The following is a 16,372-nucleotide window of genomic DNA, read 5'->3' on the forward strand; positions in this document are numbered from 1 at the left end:
TCAAAAGCCAACTGTCAGTTTCTCATTCTTTAGCTATTGTTCCAAAGGCATGTTTTACTAATTAAGTCGTCAATAGTTTTTCAATAGCTAGCTGATATTCGGCTTTCCTTTTCCATTCTAGATTTTACTTTTTAGCTCATTCTCATTCCCTACCGTCTATCCACCAAGTCATCCAGTCAGTTCAGTTTCCTAAAAGGAAGAAGGATCCAGTGTGATTAGGGAGCAGACAAGGGACGCTGCAAAGAAAAGATGAAATGATTTGCCTAATGTCAGTCGTCTCCTCAGTTGTTTTCATCTGTTCTCTGTTCCTTAATAACCAAATATTACAAACTGAATCATTGATAAAGAATAAAACTTATTCAGCTCCTGGATTTAGTGGTTCAAGATCAAGGGGCTTTATCTGATAAGGGTCATCTTGCTGGGGGGGACTTCGTGCAGAGTCCTGAGGTGGAGTGCCTTCCAGCACCTTCCAGCACATCACAGCGTAAAGAGAATGAGACCTTGTGTCTAGGTCTGTATGTCCCTGCTCTGGTCTCTCTCTTTCTCCTTATCTGCCCAGCAGTATTCAGTCATGGAGTTCCACCCTGATAGCCTTACCTAATCTTAATCATCTTTCAAAGGCTCCATCCTTTTTATTTATTTTAATTTTTTTATTTTTTTATTTTTGAGAGGTTTTTTCGCTATAGGGCACGTGCGCTCGCCAGACAGACAGAGAGAGACAGAGAGACAGAAAGCGAGAAATCACCCCCCAGGGGGGATGATCACGCCGCAATCCCCTCTCCTCCATTCTCCTCTCAGGATCTTGAGCACGCACGCACACACGCCCGGCGTGAGTTCTAAGCCACCGGGTCCGGGACGCAAACCACAGTCGACTACGTGGGAATCCAGCGACATAGCCATTACGCTAACTGCTGGTTCCCCATTCTTTTTTTTGAAAAGCTTATTTATTTCTTCCATGAGTGAGAAAGAGAAATAGACAAAATTCCCACTAGGGTCGCAATACTGTAATCCACCCCCAGCCACAGCCAGCCTGAGACCATGGGTATGTGTCTGCCTGGTGTACTCAGGGAGGTCTGAAGCACACCTAGAACCATCCCATGTGGGTTGCTATCATAAAGCATTGCATTTTACTGCTGTGCATGTCCAGCCCCATCCCCACCTCTTAATTCATTCCATAGTTGGATGATGTCTCCAGTCTCTTAATACTATCACAACCAAATGTCAACACATAAACGTTTGGGGGACACATGCAAACATGGCAACAATGAAGAAATGTCATTATCTGGAATACTTTTTATCCTTCTTCTTGTCTTTCTTTTCTGCCTATATAATTGATACCTCTACCAAATAGCTCTAATTACTAAGAATCACTGATTTTATTTCTTAATATTAGGTTGTTAGAAAACTCATAAAGTATTTTTCTATGCAAAAATGCATCATGACTTTTCCAACAACCTAATAGAAATAAGAATTTGAGCCGTATTTGAGCATCATTTGAAAAGTTGCCTTAAAAAAAAAAAAGAATACCTGGGACCAGCAGATGCGTAAAGGTAACATCTCTGGTCTCCCACAGTCAACTGCAGGTTGAGTCCCAGATCCAGGGGCTTAAAACTCATGCCAGGCACATATTCATGCATGCCTGAACTCCTGAGAGGAGACTAGAGGAGAAGGGATTATGGCGTGGCCATTTTCCCTAGGGGGCGGAGTCTCTCTTTCTGTCTCTTTTTGTCTCTCTGCTGAGCACAAGCACCCTATAGCAAAAATCTCTTTAAAAAAAAAGAACACTTACATTTATTTTTTCTTTTTAAGAGACATTTTAAAAATAATTATTCTTTTTTTTTTTGAGAGGTTTTTTGCTATACAGCGCGTGCTCTCGCCAGACAGAGAGACAGAAAGCGAGAAATTATCCCCCCAGGGGGGATGGACACACCGCAATCCCTTCTCCTTCATTGTCCTCTCGGGATCTTGGGCACGCATGCACATGCGCCCGGCGTGAGTCTTAAGTCACCGGGTCTGGGACGCGAACCGCGGTCGACTACGTGGGAGTTCAGCGACATAGCCATTACGCTAACTGCTGGTTTCCCTATTCTTTATTTATCATTATTTTTTGTTTTCACATGAGTTTTGCCAGAGAAAGACAAAGAGGGAGAGTGAGAAAGCAAGCTACCAGGTCTAGGACTCGAACTACAGTCGGCCTTATAGGAATCCCAATGCCTTAAATACCAAGCCACCTGCGGGCCCCTTTAAGAGACTTTTTTTGCCATAGGGCATGTACACTCACCAGAAAGACAGAGAGAGAAAGCGAGAATCATGCCCCCAGGGGGGATGATCATGACACAATCCCTTCTCCCCCATCTCCCCTTGGTATTTCAGGCACGTGTGCATACACGACTGGCATGAATTTTAAACTCCTGGGTCTGGGACTCAAACCACAGTCAGCCATATCGGGATTCCAGCAAAATAATTATTACACCGTCTGCTGGTCCCAAACACCTACATTTAAAACTATTCATTTCTAAATTATGGGTAAAATAATAATAATAATAATAATAATAATAATATTACCAAAAAAGCAGTGCTGGGTTACACATACTAAACATGAGTTAGGGAATCAAGAAATACATTTCTAACTGGAAAAAGTTGTAACACACCATATTGTAAGCAAAGCATCATGGTGGCATCATGGCATTATGCTAATTGACCATTTAATAGTTTCACCTAGAATTACATATGGTGGTCGAGATGGGATACCATAACCTTTCAGTACTTAGAGCCTCCGGCAGTCTTAATTCACTCTTCTAAATTTGATAGAAATCAAATAAAGTTTAAAATAGCAGGTTTGCGGGGCAGGGAGCACTGGAAAAAGGAAGAAACGTTTTCAAATTTCTATTAGTCATACTTTTATAATGCCAGCAGCAACCGTTGACATCTCTTTTGATTCTTTTTCATTCATCTTCTGTGTTTAATTAACTCTGTCTTCTCTTTGAAAATATGGTCTGGATTTTTATCTTAATCTCTTTCCTTCATGATTATTATCTAGCATAAATCTTCATCATGCCATTTCAAGATCACTTGAAGAATCTTCTAGTCTGATCCTCTTGACAACAGTTTATCCCCTGGTGTTTGTCTGATTAATCATTCTCTAATGCTGGGGCCAGCAGGTGGCATGGTAGTTAAGGGCACTAGACACCCAGATGGCTGACTATGGTTCAAGTCCTGGACCTCACGGCTTTCTTTCTTTCTCTTTCTCGTTCTATCCCTCCCTGGTCAAATTAATATATACATATGTATATACACATATATGCATATATGTATATATATGTATATGTATGTTAAATACATTTTTTATAAAAGCATTTTCTAATACTTCTTACATCATTTCTCTAGTGCTTCACAATGTAAAATGAATTTCAATTACCTAGTAATTCATCCAAATTCTTCTTTCTGATTTTAAACTTTAATAATTCTGTGCCACCTAAGTTATTTAAATGTTTCCTTCTATTTCTTCATATGGAATATAACCAGACAGGTTTTTTCCTATCTTTTCCACCACATTCATGGCATTATTTCCCCATTATTATTATTATTATTATTATTATTATGTTTCCTGTCAGCTTTATCTTGGGTAATGGTTCTCAGGATTCCTTCGGGAACCATGTGCCCTGGATCTGGCAAAGCAGAGAAAAAAAAATCCCTTGGTTACAGCAGTTGGTTCAGTGAAGGGCATGTCACCCAAGGTAGTCTAGTCAAAGTCCTTTGAATGGAGCTTTTGAAAAGAAAAATGCTTAGCAATCAAAAACTAGCAAGTGGCAAATTCTGGATGACATAATTGGAGTCTTCAAATCTTCCTATGCCTGACCTTCTCAGTAATAAGAAACAATAAATCCTTTTTACCCCCTTCCTTTTTGGCTTAAAACAACTTGAACTCATTTGCAAACAGTACTCTTGTCTCTTCATGTTAAATTCATTTTGAAGATCGAGTTCTCATGCCACTTTCAAACTGTTCTTCCCTTTCAACTCCCACTATACCTTATTTAACCATACTGTTGTAACACGAAGCAGTCTCAACTGTTTAAAATTTTCTAGTTTTTCTTTCCTGATCTTACCTTCTTCAAAGTATGAACATTTCTTTTGAGTTCACAAAAGTTAAGAATTTTTCATACTTAAGAGTTAGATGGTAGGTAAATTCTTTCTTAATTTTTACTTAGGAAACCAATTATTAGAATTTCAAAACTAAGTGAAAACTGGGCAAATTATGCTAATCACAGCCCCATTCTTTGAGTAATTCTATCTTCCAGATTTAAAATAAAAAAATGTCAGGAAAGATGATATGAATGACTTTGGTATAAAGCATGAATAGTTACTGAAAATTCTGTAAAACTAGCTATCTACCTATAAATAAATGGAATGATTATTTCACATCACATAAAAAAATCCATATGGTGTAGAAATACATGAATAAAAATAAAACAAGAATACAATAAAATGTGAGGGAATAAATTTTGGGAAGAACTTTTATTTTTTAATATTTTTCTGTTCATCTATCCCTGAATCCTTTTATTTTGTTGTTATTGTTATTGTTGTTTTTGTTTTTTAATTGCCAGAAGGCATGCGCACTTGTCACGGACAAACAGAGAAGACAGAGAGAGAGAGCACTCTGCCCAATGCAGCATGGTCACACTGCAACCCCTTCTCCACCATTTCTCCAACCTGTTGGGGTTTGGGGCATGCACACTCACATACCCCATGCTTTTCAAGCCATCCAGGCCAGGATTTGAACTGCAGTCAGCCATGTGGGATCCCAAGTGGGATTTAACCACTAAACTACTGGGTTGGTGCATGGTTTTGTTTTGTTTGTTTGTTTGCTTTAATTATGATTTCTGGTTTACAAATAATTATTGTATATCTTTGCAGGGTACAATATAGTTTTTCAAAGCAAACGGACAGGGTGTAATAATCAAGGACATAGGCATAGTCATCTTTTTCAGCACTGAACATTACATAATGCTATACACATTCAATAATATTGGGTTGTTGGAAAAGATCATGACTTTTTTTAGAGAGATTTTTTTTCTGTGGGGTTCACGTGCTCACCAGAGAGATGGAAAGAGAGAGACAGAAAGCAAGAAGTCACTGCTCAGGGGGATTACATGCTATAATCCCTTCTCCTCCATTCTCCTCTCGGGATCTTGGGCCCATGCGCACGTGCACACACACACACATGCCCCATGTGAGTTTTAAGCCACCCGGTCCAGGATTTGAATCATGGTCGACTATTTGGGAGTCCAGCAACATAACCATTCCGCCATCTGCTGGTTCTGTGATATACTTTTTTCTGTGCAAAAATGCATCACGACTTTTCTGACAACCTAATAAATAGTTCCATTAGCTTTGGGGGTGGATGAGAGAAATAGATATTGACTAGTCAGTGACACGCAGATGGCGTAATGATTGCCTCACTGGACTCCTATGTAGTCGATCGTGGTTCAAGTCCCAAACCTGATGGATTAAAACTCAGGCCAGGTGCATATGCATGTGTGCCCAAAATCCTGAGGGGAGACTGGAGGAGAAGGGATTGTGGTGTGTCCATCTCCCCCCATGGCAGATGATTTCTTGCTTTCTGTCTCTCTGTCGCTCTGGTAAACACACACACCTTATTGAAAAAAATCTCTCTTAAATAAATAAAAAATAAGAGGGAGATGGTGCCCAAAATGTCTCCTCTGTTACTGATAAAGCCTACACTGGAAGAAATACCTTAAGATAAGAGTAAACCAGGCCTCCTAATTCCATCCACAAATAACCGAACCCGCTCATAGACAACATTGACCCAGGGTGACTTCTCTAGCTGGTATTTTTTTTTTTTTTTGAAAGTTTTTTGCTCCAGGGCGCGTGCACTCACCAGACAGAGAAAGCAAGAAATCACCCCCTGGGAGGATGGCCATGCCACAATCCCTTCTCCTCCATTCTCCTCTCAGGATCCTGGACACGCACACACACACACACGCCTGGCATTAGTTTTAAGCCACTGGGTCTGGGACTCGAACCACGGTCAACTACATGGGAGTCCATCGACATAGCCATTACACTAACTGCTGGTCCCAGTGGTAAGTATTTTTATAGCATAAGCAACAGATACAAAATTGTGCTTGCTCTAAGCAAGTTTAATCCCAAGAGTGTGGAGAGATGAGGTCAGGAGCAAAGCCAAGCACACTCAGCTTATTCTTCATTGGGAAGACTCACTCTGTCTTGCCCATGCGAAGTGAGTAGCGAATAATGTCAAGAACTGCTTGACTGAACTCCGTTTTCAAGGATGAAAACCTCGAGTGTAAAGAAACCTTCCACCAAAAGGCACTGACTCTTCTTTATTTTTTTATAAAAGAATGATTTAATTTAACTTTATTTATTTTTAATTTGACCATTCGAACTGTGGTCAGCCATGTAGGAGTCCAGTGCACTTAACCACCATGCCACCTGCCCACCCCAAAAGCACTGAATTTTCTAGGGATTTGGGGAGATAATGAAAGTTCAATACTTTTTTTCTCTAAAAAATTATTTATGTGATTTTGTTTTTTTTTTGTCATTAGTTGTTAGTTTGCTGTACAGCAGGCACACTCACCAGAGAGAGGGAGAGAAATTGAGAAGGCAAGCTGCCAGGTCCAGGACTCGAACTGTAGTCAGCCATGTGGGAGTCTAGTGTCTTAACCACCAGGCCACCTGCTGGCTCCCTGACACTTTTCTAGTCATGATTCCAGCTTCAGGTTTTACATTTTAAATCCAGTGTTTCAGTTAACTAATGTTCAGAAGAGAAATTATTCAAATCACACAGGAGTCCATAGGGATCATTATACCATTAGGATGAACACTCAAACCCTTTGTTGTGTAGGAAATATTGTGTTTATGAGTCTTGCTTGTAACTCTGCTACCTTTAATCTTTTTTTATTATTTATTTAATTTACTTTTTTTTTTAGAGAGAGCGATTTTTTGCTATTGGGCACATGTGCTCACCAGAGAGACCGAGAGAGACAGAAAGACAGAAAATGAGAAATCACTTCCCCTCCCCAGGGGGATGGCCATGCCGCAATCCCTCCTCCTCTGTTGTCCTCTCAGGACTTTGGGCACATAGGCACAAGGGCCCTACGTGAGTTTAAGCCACTGGGTCTAGGACTTGAACCTCAGTTGACTATGTGGGAGTCTAGCAACATAGCCACTACACCATCTGCTGGCATCTTTTTGATAGAGTCAAGGAAAAGACCAAGAAGCCCGAACACTGGAGAGGTATCATCCAGTAGATATATGTCTAAAGAATGACCTAAAGATGGCGTTTGAGACCTAGAGGGGCCTCAAGGTTGTATGGAAAAAAAAGAGAGAAAGTCATTTACAGGAGCAAACATGTTTACTGTCAATATTGATTCACCTATAACAGGCCAGCAAAATATGTCCCACTGGCCAAATTTAGCCAGCCAGCTGGTTTTTTAAATAAAGTTTTATGGAAACAGTCACACCTAGCTCTTTGCAGTTGTCTGCACACTTTACCAACAGAACTGAGTAGTTGTGAGACATCTTATGCCCTGCAAAGCTGAGAAAATGTACTGTCTGCTTCTTTAAGAAAGTTTGCCAACCCCTGCTCTACATATGTTATTCTCTGTTTATGCATTGCCTGCACTGCCAGACACCGTACTGGGAACAGGAAGAGCCCATGCCTTAAATGAACGCTCATTCTCCTGGGGAACCAGATCCTGTAACAGCTAATTATAAAACAGTCTGAGAAACTCAGTCACTGGGTGGAGACCATTCAGACTGTAAAGGAAGGAGCAAGTCTTTGGTGAGATAAGGGAATGGAAGGGGAGTCATGGGATAGGACTGGAAAGATGACCTGTGGCCCACTTGGGAAAGACATTATGTATAGTACGACAAGGAACTCAGACTTTATCCAACAGACAGTGAAACAAACACCCTAGAGGGATTTGAATCAGAAGACTAACAAAATCAATTCAAGCTTGAAAAAGAAAGTATTTGTGAAAAGAAGCGTCTGGAGTCACTATATATCTGAAGGCACTGGAGGGAAGTCTGAAGACTAGCAGATAAGTTAGAAATCATGGCAATAGGCCCAATTTCTGACCGGGGTCAAGCTCTGCCCCCGACCATTTTAATGCAAGCCTATTGATGAACAAGGTACACATCAGGATGCCACTGGCATAAAACACAGAGTACAATAAAGTCCACTGAAGCCCAACAGTAATTACATGTGCATGTCTAGTCAGTTATGCTTATAGTGGATATATGTTAACCAGAGGGATTCGTTCCTTTAAAAGAATGTCTGTCCCTCCTATTTTATGTGGGTTTTCTGTTAACCGTGAAGGCAGAATTGTCATCAGTTGTCTTCCTAGTGGCAAGGACTCCCCATCCCCACCCCACCTTTCCCCTTTCTTCTGGCTCAAAGGAAGAGAAAAGATTCATGATTGCATGTGTCAGGATCATGAATATATTAATTAGTTTCAGCCAAACAAGGTAATTCTGTATCCTTCAGTTACAGTTGGGATTATCAAGCCCTCTGAGAAGTCTGCTGGGGCGGGGGCTGCTTCTGGGGACAGTGTCTTCGCTGAAGAAAAGACATGTGTGAGAGGAGACAAACTTCCTCCTCTTCTGGATTTGCCGTTCCTGGGCGTGTGATGCCTGGAACTGTAGCTGTGATGCTGCGATCTTGGGGACTAAGTTACGCTGAAAGTAGCACCAGACGATGAAAGACTGGGTCCTTGATGATACCCGTGACCCAATCTGGAGTTACTGTACCTTTAACTTCGTGTTATTGTGGATGGTAGATGTCCTTACTGTGTAAGCTGGTTTTAGTTGGATGTTCTGTTCTTTACTGCAGAAAACATCCTAACAGAGGTTCTTCTGTCAGAGAAAATATACATTAGAGATTTTAATCAGTAAGTAAAAGGATCGAAGTGTGTATGTTTCATATTTTTTCCTACAACAGTGTCTTTCAAACTTTAGCATGCCTATGTGTGGCTTGGAGATCTCACTGAAATGCAGATTTGTATCCAGTAGGTAGGCTTCAGGTGCTGTGTGTTCAGCAGTGCACCAAGTTCAGGAGATATTGATGATTCTGGTGCCAGGTCATAAATGAGTTTTCCTACAACAGTGTCTTTCAAACTTTAGCATGCCTATGTGTGGCTTGGAGATCTCACTGAAATGCAGATTTGTATCCAGTAGGTAGGCTTCAGGTGCTGTGTGTTCAGCAGTGCCCCAGGAGATATTGATGATTCTGGTGCCAGGTTATAAATGAGGACTAAAGATGTGACGAGCTCATTAAAGGTTGGATAGAGGGGAAACTTCCAGATACAGAAGGATTTTAAATGGAGAGACAAGAATCATGATCAGATTTTATAGTGATTATAGTGATTCTGCTAATTCTGCTAATTCAAATAAGCCAAACTACTTTCTTTCCTTTTTTTTTTTAAGAGATTTTTGGTTAGTTCTCTTTCCCACTATACAAGATGGCCGGTGAAAAAGCTACAAAGCAGGATACTGAGAAGAAACCTGCAGCCAAGAAGTCTGATGCCAGCAGTAAGGTTAATAAGGGTGACCCCCAAGGCTAAGAAGCACAAGAGGGGGAAACCCATTGTGGCCAAAACCCTGTCCTAGTCCGGGGCATCGGCAGATACTCCCGGTCTGCCATGTATTCCAGGAAGGCCGTGTACAGGAGGAAATACTCAGCCACTAAATCCAGGATTGAAGAGAAAAAGGAGAAGGTTCTTACCAATGTCACAAAACCAGTCGGTGGGGACAAGAATGGAGGTACCCGGGTGGTTAAACTTCGCAAAAAGCCTAGGTATTATTCTAATAAAGCTGTGCTCGAAAGTTGTTGAGCCATGGCAGAATCCCCTTCACTCAGCATGTGAGTCAGCAAAAAACCCCTTCAGCCAGCATCACTCCTAGGACCATCCTGATCATCATCACTGGGCACCACCGAGGCAAGAGGGTGGTTTTCCTGAAGCAGCTGAGCAGTAGCTTGCTTCTTGTGACTGGACCACTGGTTCTCAATTGAGTTCCACTGTGTAGAACACACCAGAAATTTGTCATCGCCACCTCCACAGAAACTGATATTAGCAAAGTAAAAATCCCCAAACACTTTACTGATGCATCCTTCAAGAAGAAGCAGCTGTGGAAGTCCAGACACCAGGAAGGTGAGATCTTCAACACAGAGGAGAAATACAAGATTACAAAGCAATGCAAGGTTGATTGGAAAGCTGTGGACTCACAAATTTTCCCCAAAATCAAAGCTGTTCCTCAGCTCCAGGGCTACCTGCAGTCAATATTCACCCTCACAAATGTAATTTATCCTCACAAATTGGTGTTCTAAATTTTTTTACCAAGAACCTAATTAAATAACTGATCATAAAAAAGAGAGAGAGAGAGATATTTTTGATAACAGGGCACTAGTGCTGGCCAGAGACAAAGAGAGAAAAAGAGAGAAGTCATTTCCCAGGGGGCATAGCCGTACTGCAATCCCTTCTCCTTCAGTCTCTGCTCGGAGTTTTGGGCATGCATGCACACTGACTGGCCTGAGCTTCAAGCTGCAGGGGTCAGGACTCGAAGCACAGTCAGCCATGTGGGAGTTCAGTGCCTTAACCACTACGCCAATCTTACTTCTTATTAATAATTTCAGAAAGGGTCAGAGCCTCATGGTAAAGCCAGGGCAAGACCTTGGATACAGACTTTGCATTGAAGAGGAAGGTAGAAAGTGTCTTTATTTGCACAAGGTCCTCAGATAAAGTGCAAGTTCTGGCCAAACTTTCAGGTGACTTTTATAAAAAGGACTTTTGCCCTGAAAATACTGTGGTATTTCCCATTATAGGTAATTTACTTTACTACTTTAATTTAATTTACCACTAGATATTGTGGTATTTCCCACTATAGGTAGTTTAAAACAGCTAAAATAAGTGTAAGGAAATCCAACTTCTCATTTCCCTCCCCAATTGCTACTTTGATGCTTTTTTGAGAAATAACAAATATATAACTTTTCCCAAAATACTCTATTTGAGTACATTTGCTTGGCATAAGCATGCATAGGTATACCCAGTGGGTAACTCAGCCATGTAGTACCAGATAGGGAAACATGCAATAATGTCAAAATATCTTTTTTTACTTGAAATGTTCTCCAGCAACAACAATAAAAATATACAGAGCTTATGGGATGGGAAAACATCTTTGTAGAGACTACTTGAGTGACCCTGGAAAGAAATACTGACTTCTAGCAGTAGATTATCTATGATATATTTTTGTAAACTAATTTAGCACTTATAATTCACCACAAAATCCATTTTACTTCACTTTTTAATCAAAAAATTAATGATAGTAATAGAATTTTCATTACAAATTTGAAAATAACTATTGCAAGCAGTAAAACAACTTGTACACAAAGATTACAACTGGCTAGCATGTGAAGAATATAATGAATCACTGGAGCCAGTAGGTGATGTGGTGGTTAAGGCACTGGACTCCCACATAGCCAACTGTGGTTTGAGTCCCAGAGCTGGCAGCTTGAAAATCACGCTGGGTGCATGTGCATGCATGCCCAAAATCCCAAGAGGAGAATGGAGGAGAAGGGACTGTGGCTTGGTCATCCTCCCATAATTTCTCACTCTCCCTCTCTACCTCTCTCCAGTGAGTGTATGAGCTCTGTGGCCAAAAAGAGAAAAAGAAAAAGAAAAAAGAAATATAAAGAATCACTAAAAGTACAACGTGACCTTTTGTATGAGACATCTCTAGTTTGATAGTGGAGACGGTTCTTATTATTTGAAGACCAAATTATGAAACCCTACCTATATCCAGCTACTAGGACTAAGAATATAAAGGCAAACCAAGTGAATTCCGAGTCAGAGACAGTACACACAGAGATCAGAATTAACAGAGGAATTCCAAGGATGAAAATTGTAAATGCTACAACGATGATAATGATTAGACCTAGACATTGAGCCAAGGAACCTTCTAGCTGTCCGCCTTTTATTCCTTGAGGTCCTAGATCAGTAACTAGGACAATGTAACTTGAAAAATATAGCTTCTCATTTTTGGTCAGTAAAATATATCTTTTTTTTTTTTAACCCATTGAGAATGCTGAATCACTAAAAATAACAATTATCTGTAAATTAGTGAGATTTCCAGAAGTAAAAGGACTTCATGAAACTGATTGAAAGATAGACAAGGCCAACTTCAGAAGCAGTCACTCCAGTGGTTAATAGTTTCTTGGCCTTTGTAGACCAACTTCAAAATCTGAGCTTTACCATATTATAGCTGTATGACTTTGTTAGAGTCCCTTAAAGTCTTTAAAATGCAGTGTTCTCATCTGTTAAAAAAAAGTATGACTGTGAGTATTAACCTACATGTGATAATATAATATAGTAGGTAATGAATGTGGTGTCTGGCACTTGTAAATTTATTTATCCATTCCACAGATGGATATAGAAAATCTTCACATGCCAAACAGTGTTAGATGTTTAGGGAGTCAGGCATAAACAAAACAGACATGCCTCCCACCCTTAAAGAACATTTGTGAAGCACTCCATATTTTTGCAGTATTTATAGCATACTGTTCTACCACAAAAAGAAGAAACATACAGTCTAATAGGAAAAGCAGTTAGTTCAAAGGTAATCCAACATAATGTGTAATTACAAACTTTTCATGAAGCGTTCATGGGGGCACTGTGAGGCTAATAAAAATATGCTTAGGATTCCTAGATGAGTAGACCTACAGATTTCAAAGCCTATATTTACAAACATTTTATTGATTATGAAACATCTTTGAGAATAATGAGGGGGCAAGTTTATTGGTATGACTGGGAAAACTAAAGGATGTTTTTGTTAACCATCTTCCCTGAAGGGGAGAACTAAGTCGAGACTTCCTATTCACATAATAAAGGACAGAAGTTCCTTTTTTTCTTTCTTTTTCTTTTTTTTAGAGAGATTTTTTTGCTATAGGGTATGTGTGCTTGCTTGAGAGACAGAGACAGAAAGCAAGAAATCACCTCGCCAGGTGGAATGGCTACAATCCCTTTTCCTCCAGTCTCCTCTTGGGATTTTGGGTATGCACACACACGTGCCCGGCCTGAGGTTTAAGCCACCGAGTCTAGGACTTGAACTGTAGGCGACTATATGGGAGTCTAGCAAAGTTATCATTGTGCCATCTGCTGATCCCAGAACTTCCTTCTTTTCAGTTCATTGTGTTCGTGACTTGCATGCCTGTTGGAAAAATCAGCATTTGAAAAGGTATCCAGGAATCTTACATTTGGATAGCAAAGTATTTCAGGGAATAATTTAACCAAAATTAAAAGTAGAAAAGAACAGACTAAATATAGAAAATTGTAGATGTAACTATTGCTGGCTAACAGGACATTTTCTGAAGAAAAAGGATGCTGAGGGACCAGCAGATTGGCGAAGTGGCTATGTCACTGGACTCCAATGTAATTGACCGTGATTGGAGCCCTGGACCTGGTGACTTAAACTCATACTGGGCACGTGTGCATGCGTGCCCAAGATCCTGAGAGGAGAATGGAGAAGGGATTGCGACATGGCCGCCTGCCCCCCATCCCAAGGGTGATTTCTCACTTTCTGTCTCTCTGTGTCTTTCTGGTAAGCACACAAGCCCTATAGCAAAAACCTCTAAAAAAAAAAAAAAAAAAAAAGACCAATGAAATCAAAGGAAAAACCTCTAAAAAAAAAAAAAAAAAAGACCGCTGAAATCAAATTCTATTTTCTGTTCAATTTTATTTGAGTCATAGAGCTAGAAGAGTCTTTTAAGAATAGTCCCATTTTATAAATGAGGACACGAAAGTCCAAGTAGGTTAAATGACTTGTGCAAGATCCTAGCACACCTGGTTGTGTCACGTCGTCAGGTTCACACTCCTGCACCACATTGTCCCTTCTGTCTCGGAGTCACTTAACCAGTGCTGACCATAAAGTTAATTAGTGGCACACAGTTGTCGCTGTGGCAATTACTGTAGATTCGCTCACTGAGCATGACCTCCTTCTTCCTTCTACCCTTCCTTTACTTTAGAAGTTTGAAAACTAAAAACTGTATCTTTGGACTCCCTTGTAACTAATGTTCTAATTTGGAAGGAAAAAGTGAGTACAGTGGGATGGAAGCAATATATAGGGAAACTGGATCTCATGGCAGAAGCATACGGTTCTTTGAGAGTGGTCACTTTGGTGTCCATGAAAACAGTTTCCTTTGAAACAACAGGCATGGCTGCCATATTGCTTCTATGTGGCATTCCAGGTTGGTCCCCAGGTCTTCTGGAAATTCTGCATTCCTTATGTCTATTAATCATTTTCTGCTTAAAGTAGTAGCCAGAGTGGATTCTGTTGTCTATAACTAAAAGTCATCACTCAAGTTAAGTAGCTTCCACCAGAATCTTAGTGAGAAGAGAAAGTTCCTTAGTAAATTTACCATTAAGAAGAATATTGAGGGGCCAGCAGGTGGCATGGTGGTTAATGCACTGGACTCCCACATAAGAGTTAGCTGCAGTTCTAGTCCCAGACCTGGCAGCTTGAAAAATCACACTGGCACTTGTACACGATTACCCAAAATCCCAGGAAGAGACTGGAGAAGGATATGAGGTGTGCCCATCCTCCTGGCGGAGAGGATGGTGATTTTTCACATTTCCTTTCATCATTTCTCTCTGTCTCTTTTTGACAAGCACAAGTGCCATATGGAAAAAAAAAGGAAAAAAATTGAAATGAAGCAAATGAACATGTATTGAGTGTTAACTATATACCAAGAGTTGTGGGAGGTACAAAAAAACTTGATTTTTGTATTCAAGACAAATAAATAAAACACCCACCATATGCCTACCAATAAATAATGCAAGTTCAGTAGTGCTAAATGCTCTGAAAACAAAAACAAAAAATCATTAAGGGAATTGGGGTATCCGTGAAAAAGATAATATGCCTTCTAACAGAAAATAGAGAAATACAAGACCAGCAGGTGGCATGATGGTTAAGACACTGCACATATGGTTGACCTTGGTTCAAGTCCTAGACTCAGTGGCTTTAAAAACGCGCTGCTGTGTGTGTGTGTGTGTGTGTGTGTGTGTGTGTGTGTGTGTTCCTATGAGAATGTTACAAGATTGGCCTGTGAGTCAGTGAGTCAGTGAGCTGAGATAAGAAGACTCACTTTCAGTATGGGTGGGCACCATCCAATCTGCCGGGCTTGTCACAGGACAAACACATCTGCCTCTCCACCCCTACTCCAAGTTTTTTAGCCAATGGACTCTGAACTCCTACTATGGCAGTCTGGTGCAGCCTCATGATGGCCCCCTTCAGGCCTCAGAGTGGAACTTCACCAACTTCTCCATTTCTGAATCCTCGAACCTGTTTCTCCAGCTTGCAGACAGCCTATTGTGGAACTTTGCCTTGTGATTGTATGAGATAATTCCATAATGTTTGTTTCTCTGGAGAACATTGACCAATACACAACAGACATTTGCGGGGAAACTGAGTAAGAACTAGGGACCAGCAGGTGGCATGGGGATAAAGGTGCTGGACACTCCCACATGCTGACCACAGTTCAAGTCCTAGACCTGGTGGCTTACTTCCTTACTTTCCATTCTCTCTCTCTCTGTGTGTCTCTCTCTGGCCAAATTAAAATAAATAAATTAATAAATAAAATTAAAAAAGAATTCTTAAAAAAAAAAGAATTTGATGGTTTCACCTCATAGTTCAATAAATAGTTAAGGGAACTGGATTCCACATGGTCAACCAAGGTTCAAACCCCAGCCTAAGTAACTTGAAAACTACACTGAGTGAGTCCTAGTGGAGCGAGTGAGTCAAGCAGTTGTGTAGTCCCTTGATGAAACTGGGAACACTTGCAGCATGGCTGACCAACTGACCGAAGAGCAGATTGCAGAATTCAAAGACATTTTTTCACCATTTGACAAGGATAGTGCTGAAACTGTAACCACAAAGGAATCGGGAACTGCAGTGAGGTCTCTTGGGTAGAATCCCACAGAAGCAGAGTTACAGGACATGATTAATGAAGTAATTGCTGATGGTAACAGCACTATTGACTTTCCTGAATTTCTGACGATGGCACAAAAAATGAAGTCACAGACAGTGAAGAAGTTAGAGGAGCAGTCCGTGTGTTTGGTAAGGATGGCGATGGTTGTATTAGTGCAGCAGAACTTCGCCATGTGATGACAACCCTTGGAGAGAAGTTAACAGTTGAAGAAGTCGATGAAATGATCAGGAAGCAGATATTGATGGTGATGGTCAAGTATATTCCAAAGGGTTTGTACATGATGACAACAAAGTGAAGACATTGTACAGAATGTGTTATCTTTCTTTTGTACAAAATTATTTGCCTTTTCTTTGA

At 40.5% G+C, this 16,372-nt stretch overlaps 2 pseudogenes; both read left to right on the forward strand.

Moving 5' to 3' along the window:
• Positions 1–9,500: 9,500 nt before the first annotated feature.
• LOC106735582 (60S ribosomal protein L6 pseudogene) lies at positions 9,501–10,366 on the forward strand (annotated as a pseudogene).
• Positions 10,367–15,873: 5,507 nt separating this feature from the next.
• On the forward strand, positions 15,874–16,372 carry LOC102474001 (calmodulin-alpha-like; annotated as a pseudogene).

This window comes from Tupaia chinensis, unplaced genomic scaffold, assembly GCF_000334495.1.
Source record: "Tupaia chinensis unplaced genomic scaffold, TupChi_1.0 Scaffold000447_1, whole genome shotgun sequence".
Classification (NCBI taxonomy): domain Eukaryota; kingdom Metazoa; phylum Chordata; class Mammalia; order Scandentia; family Tupaiidae; genus Tupaia; species Tupaia belangeri.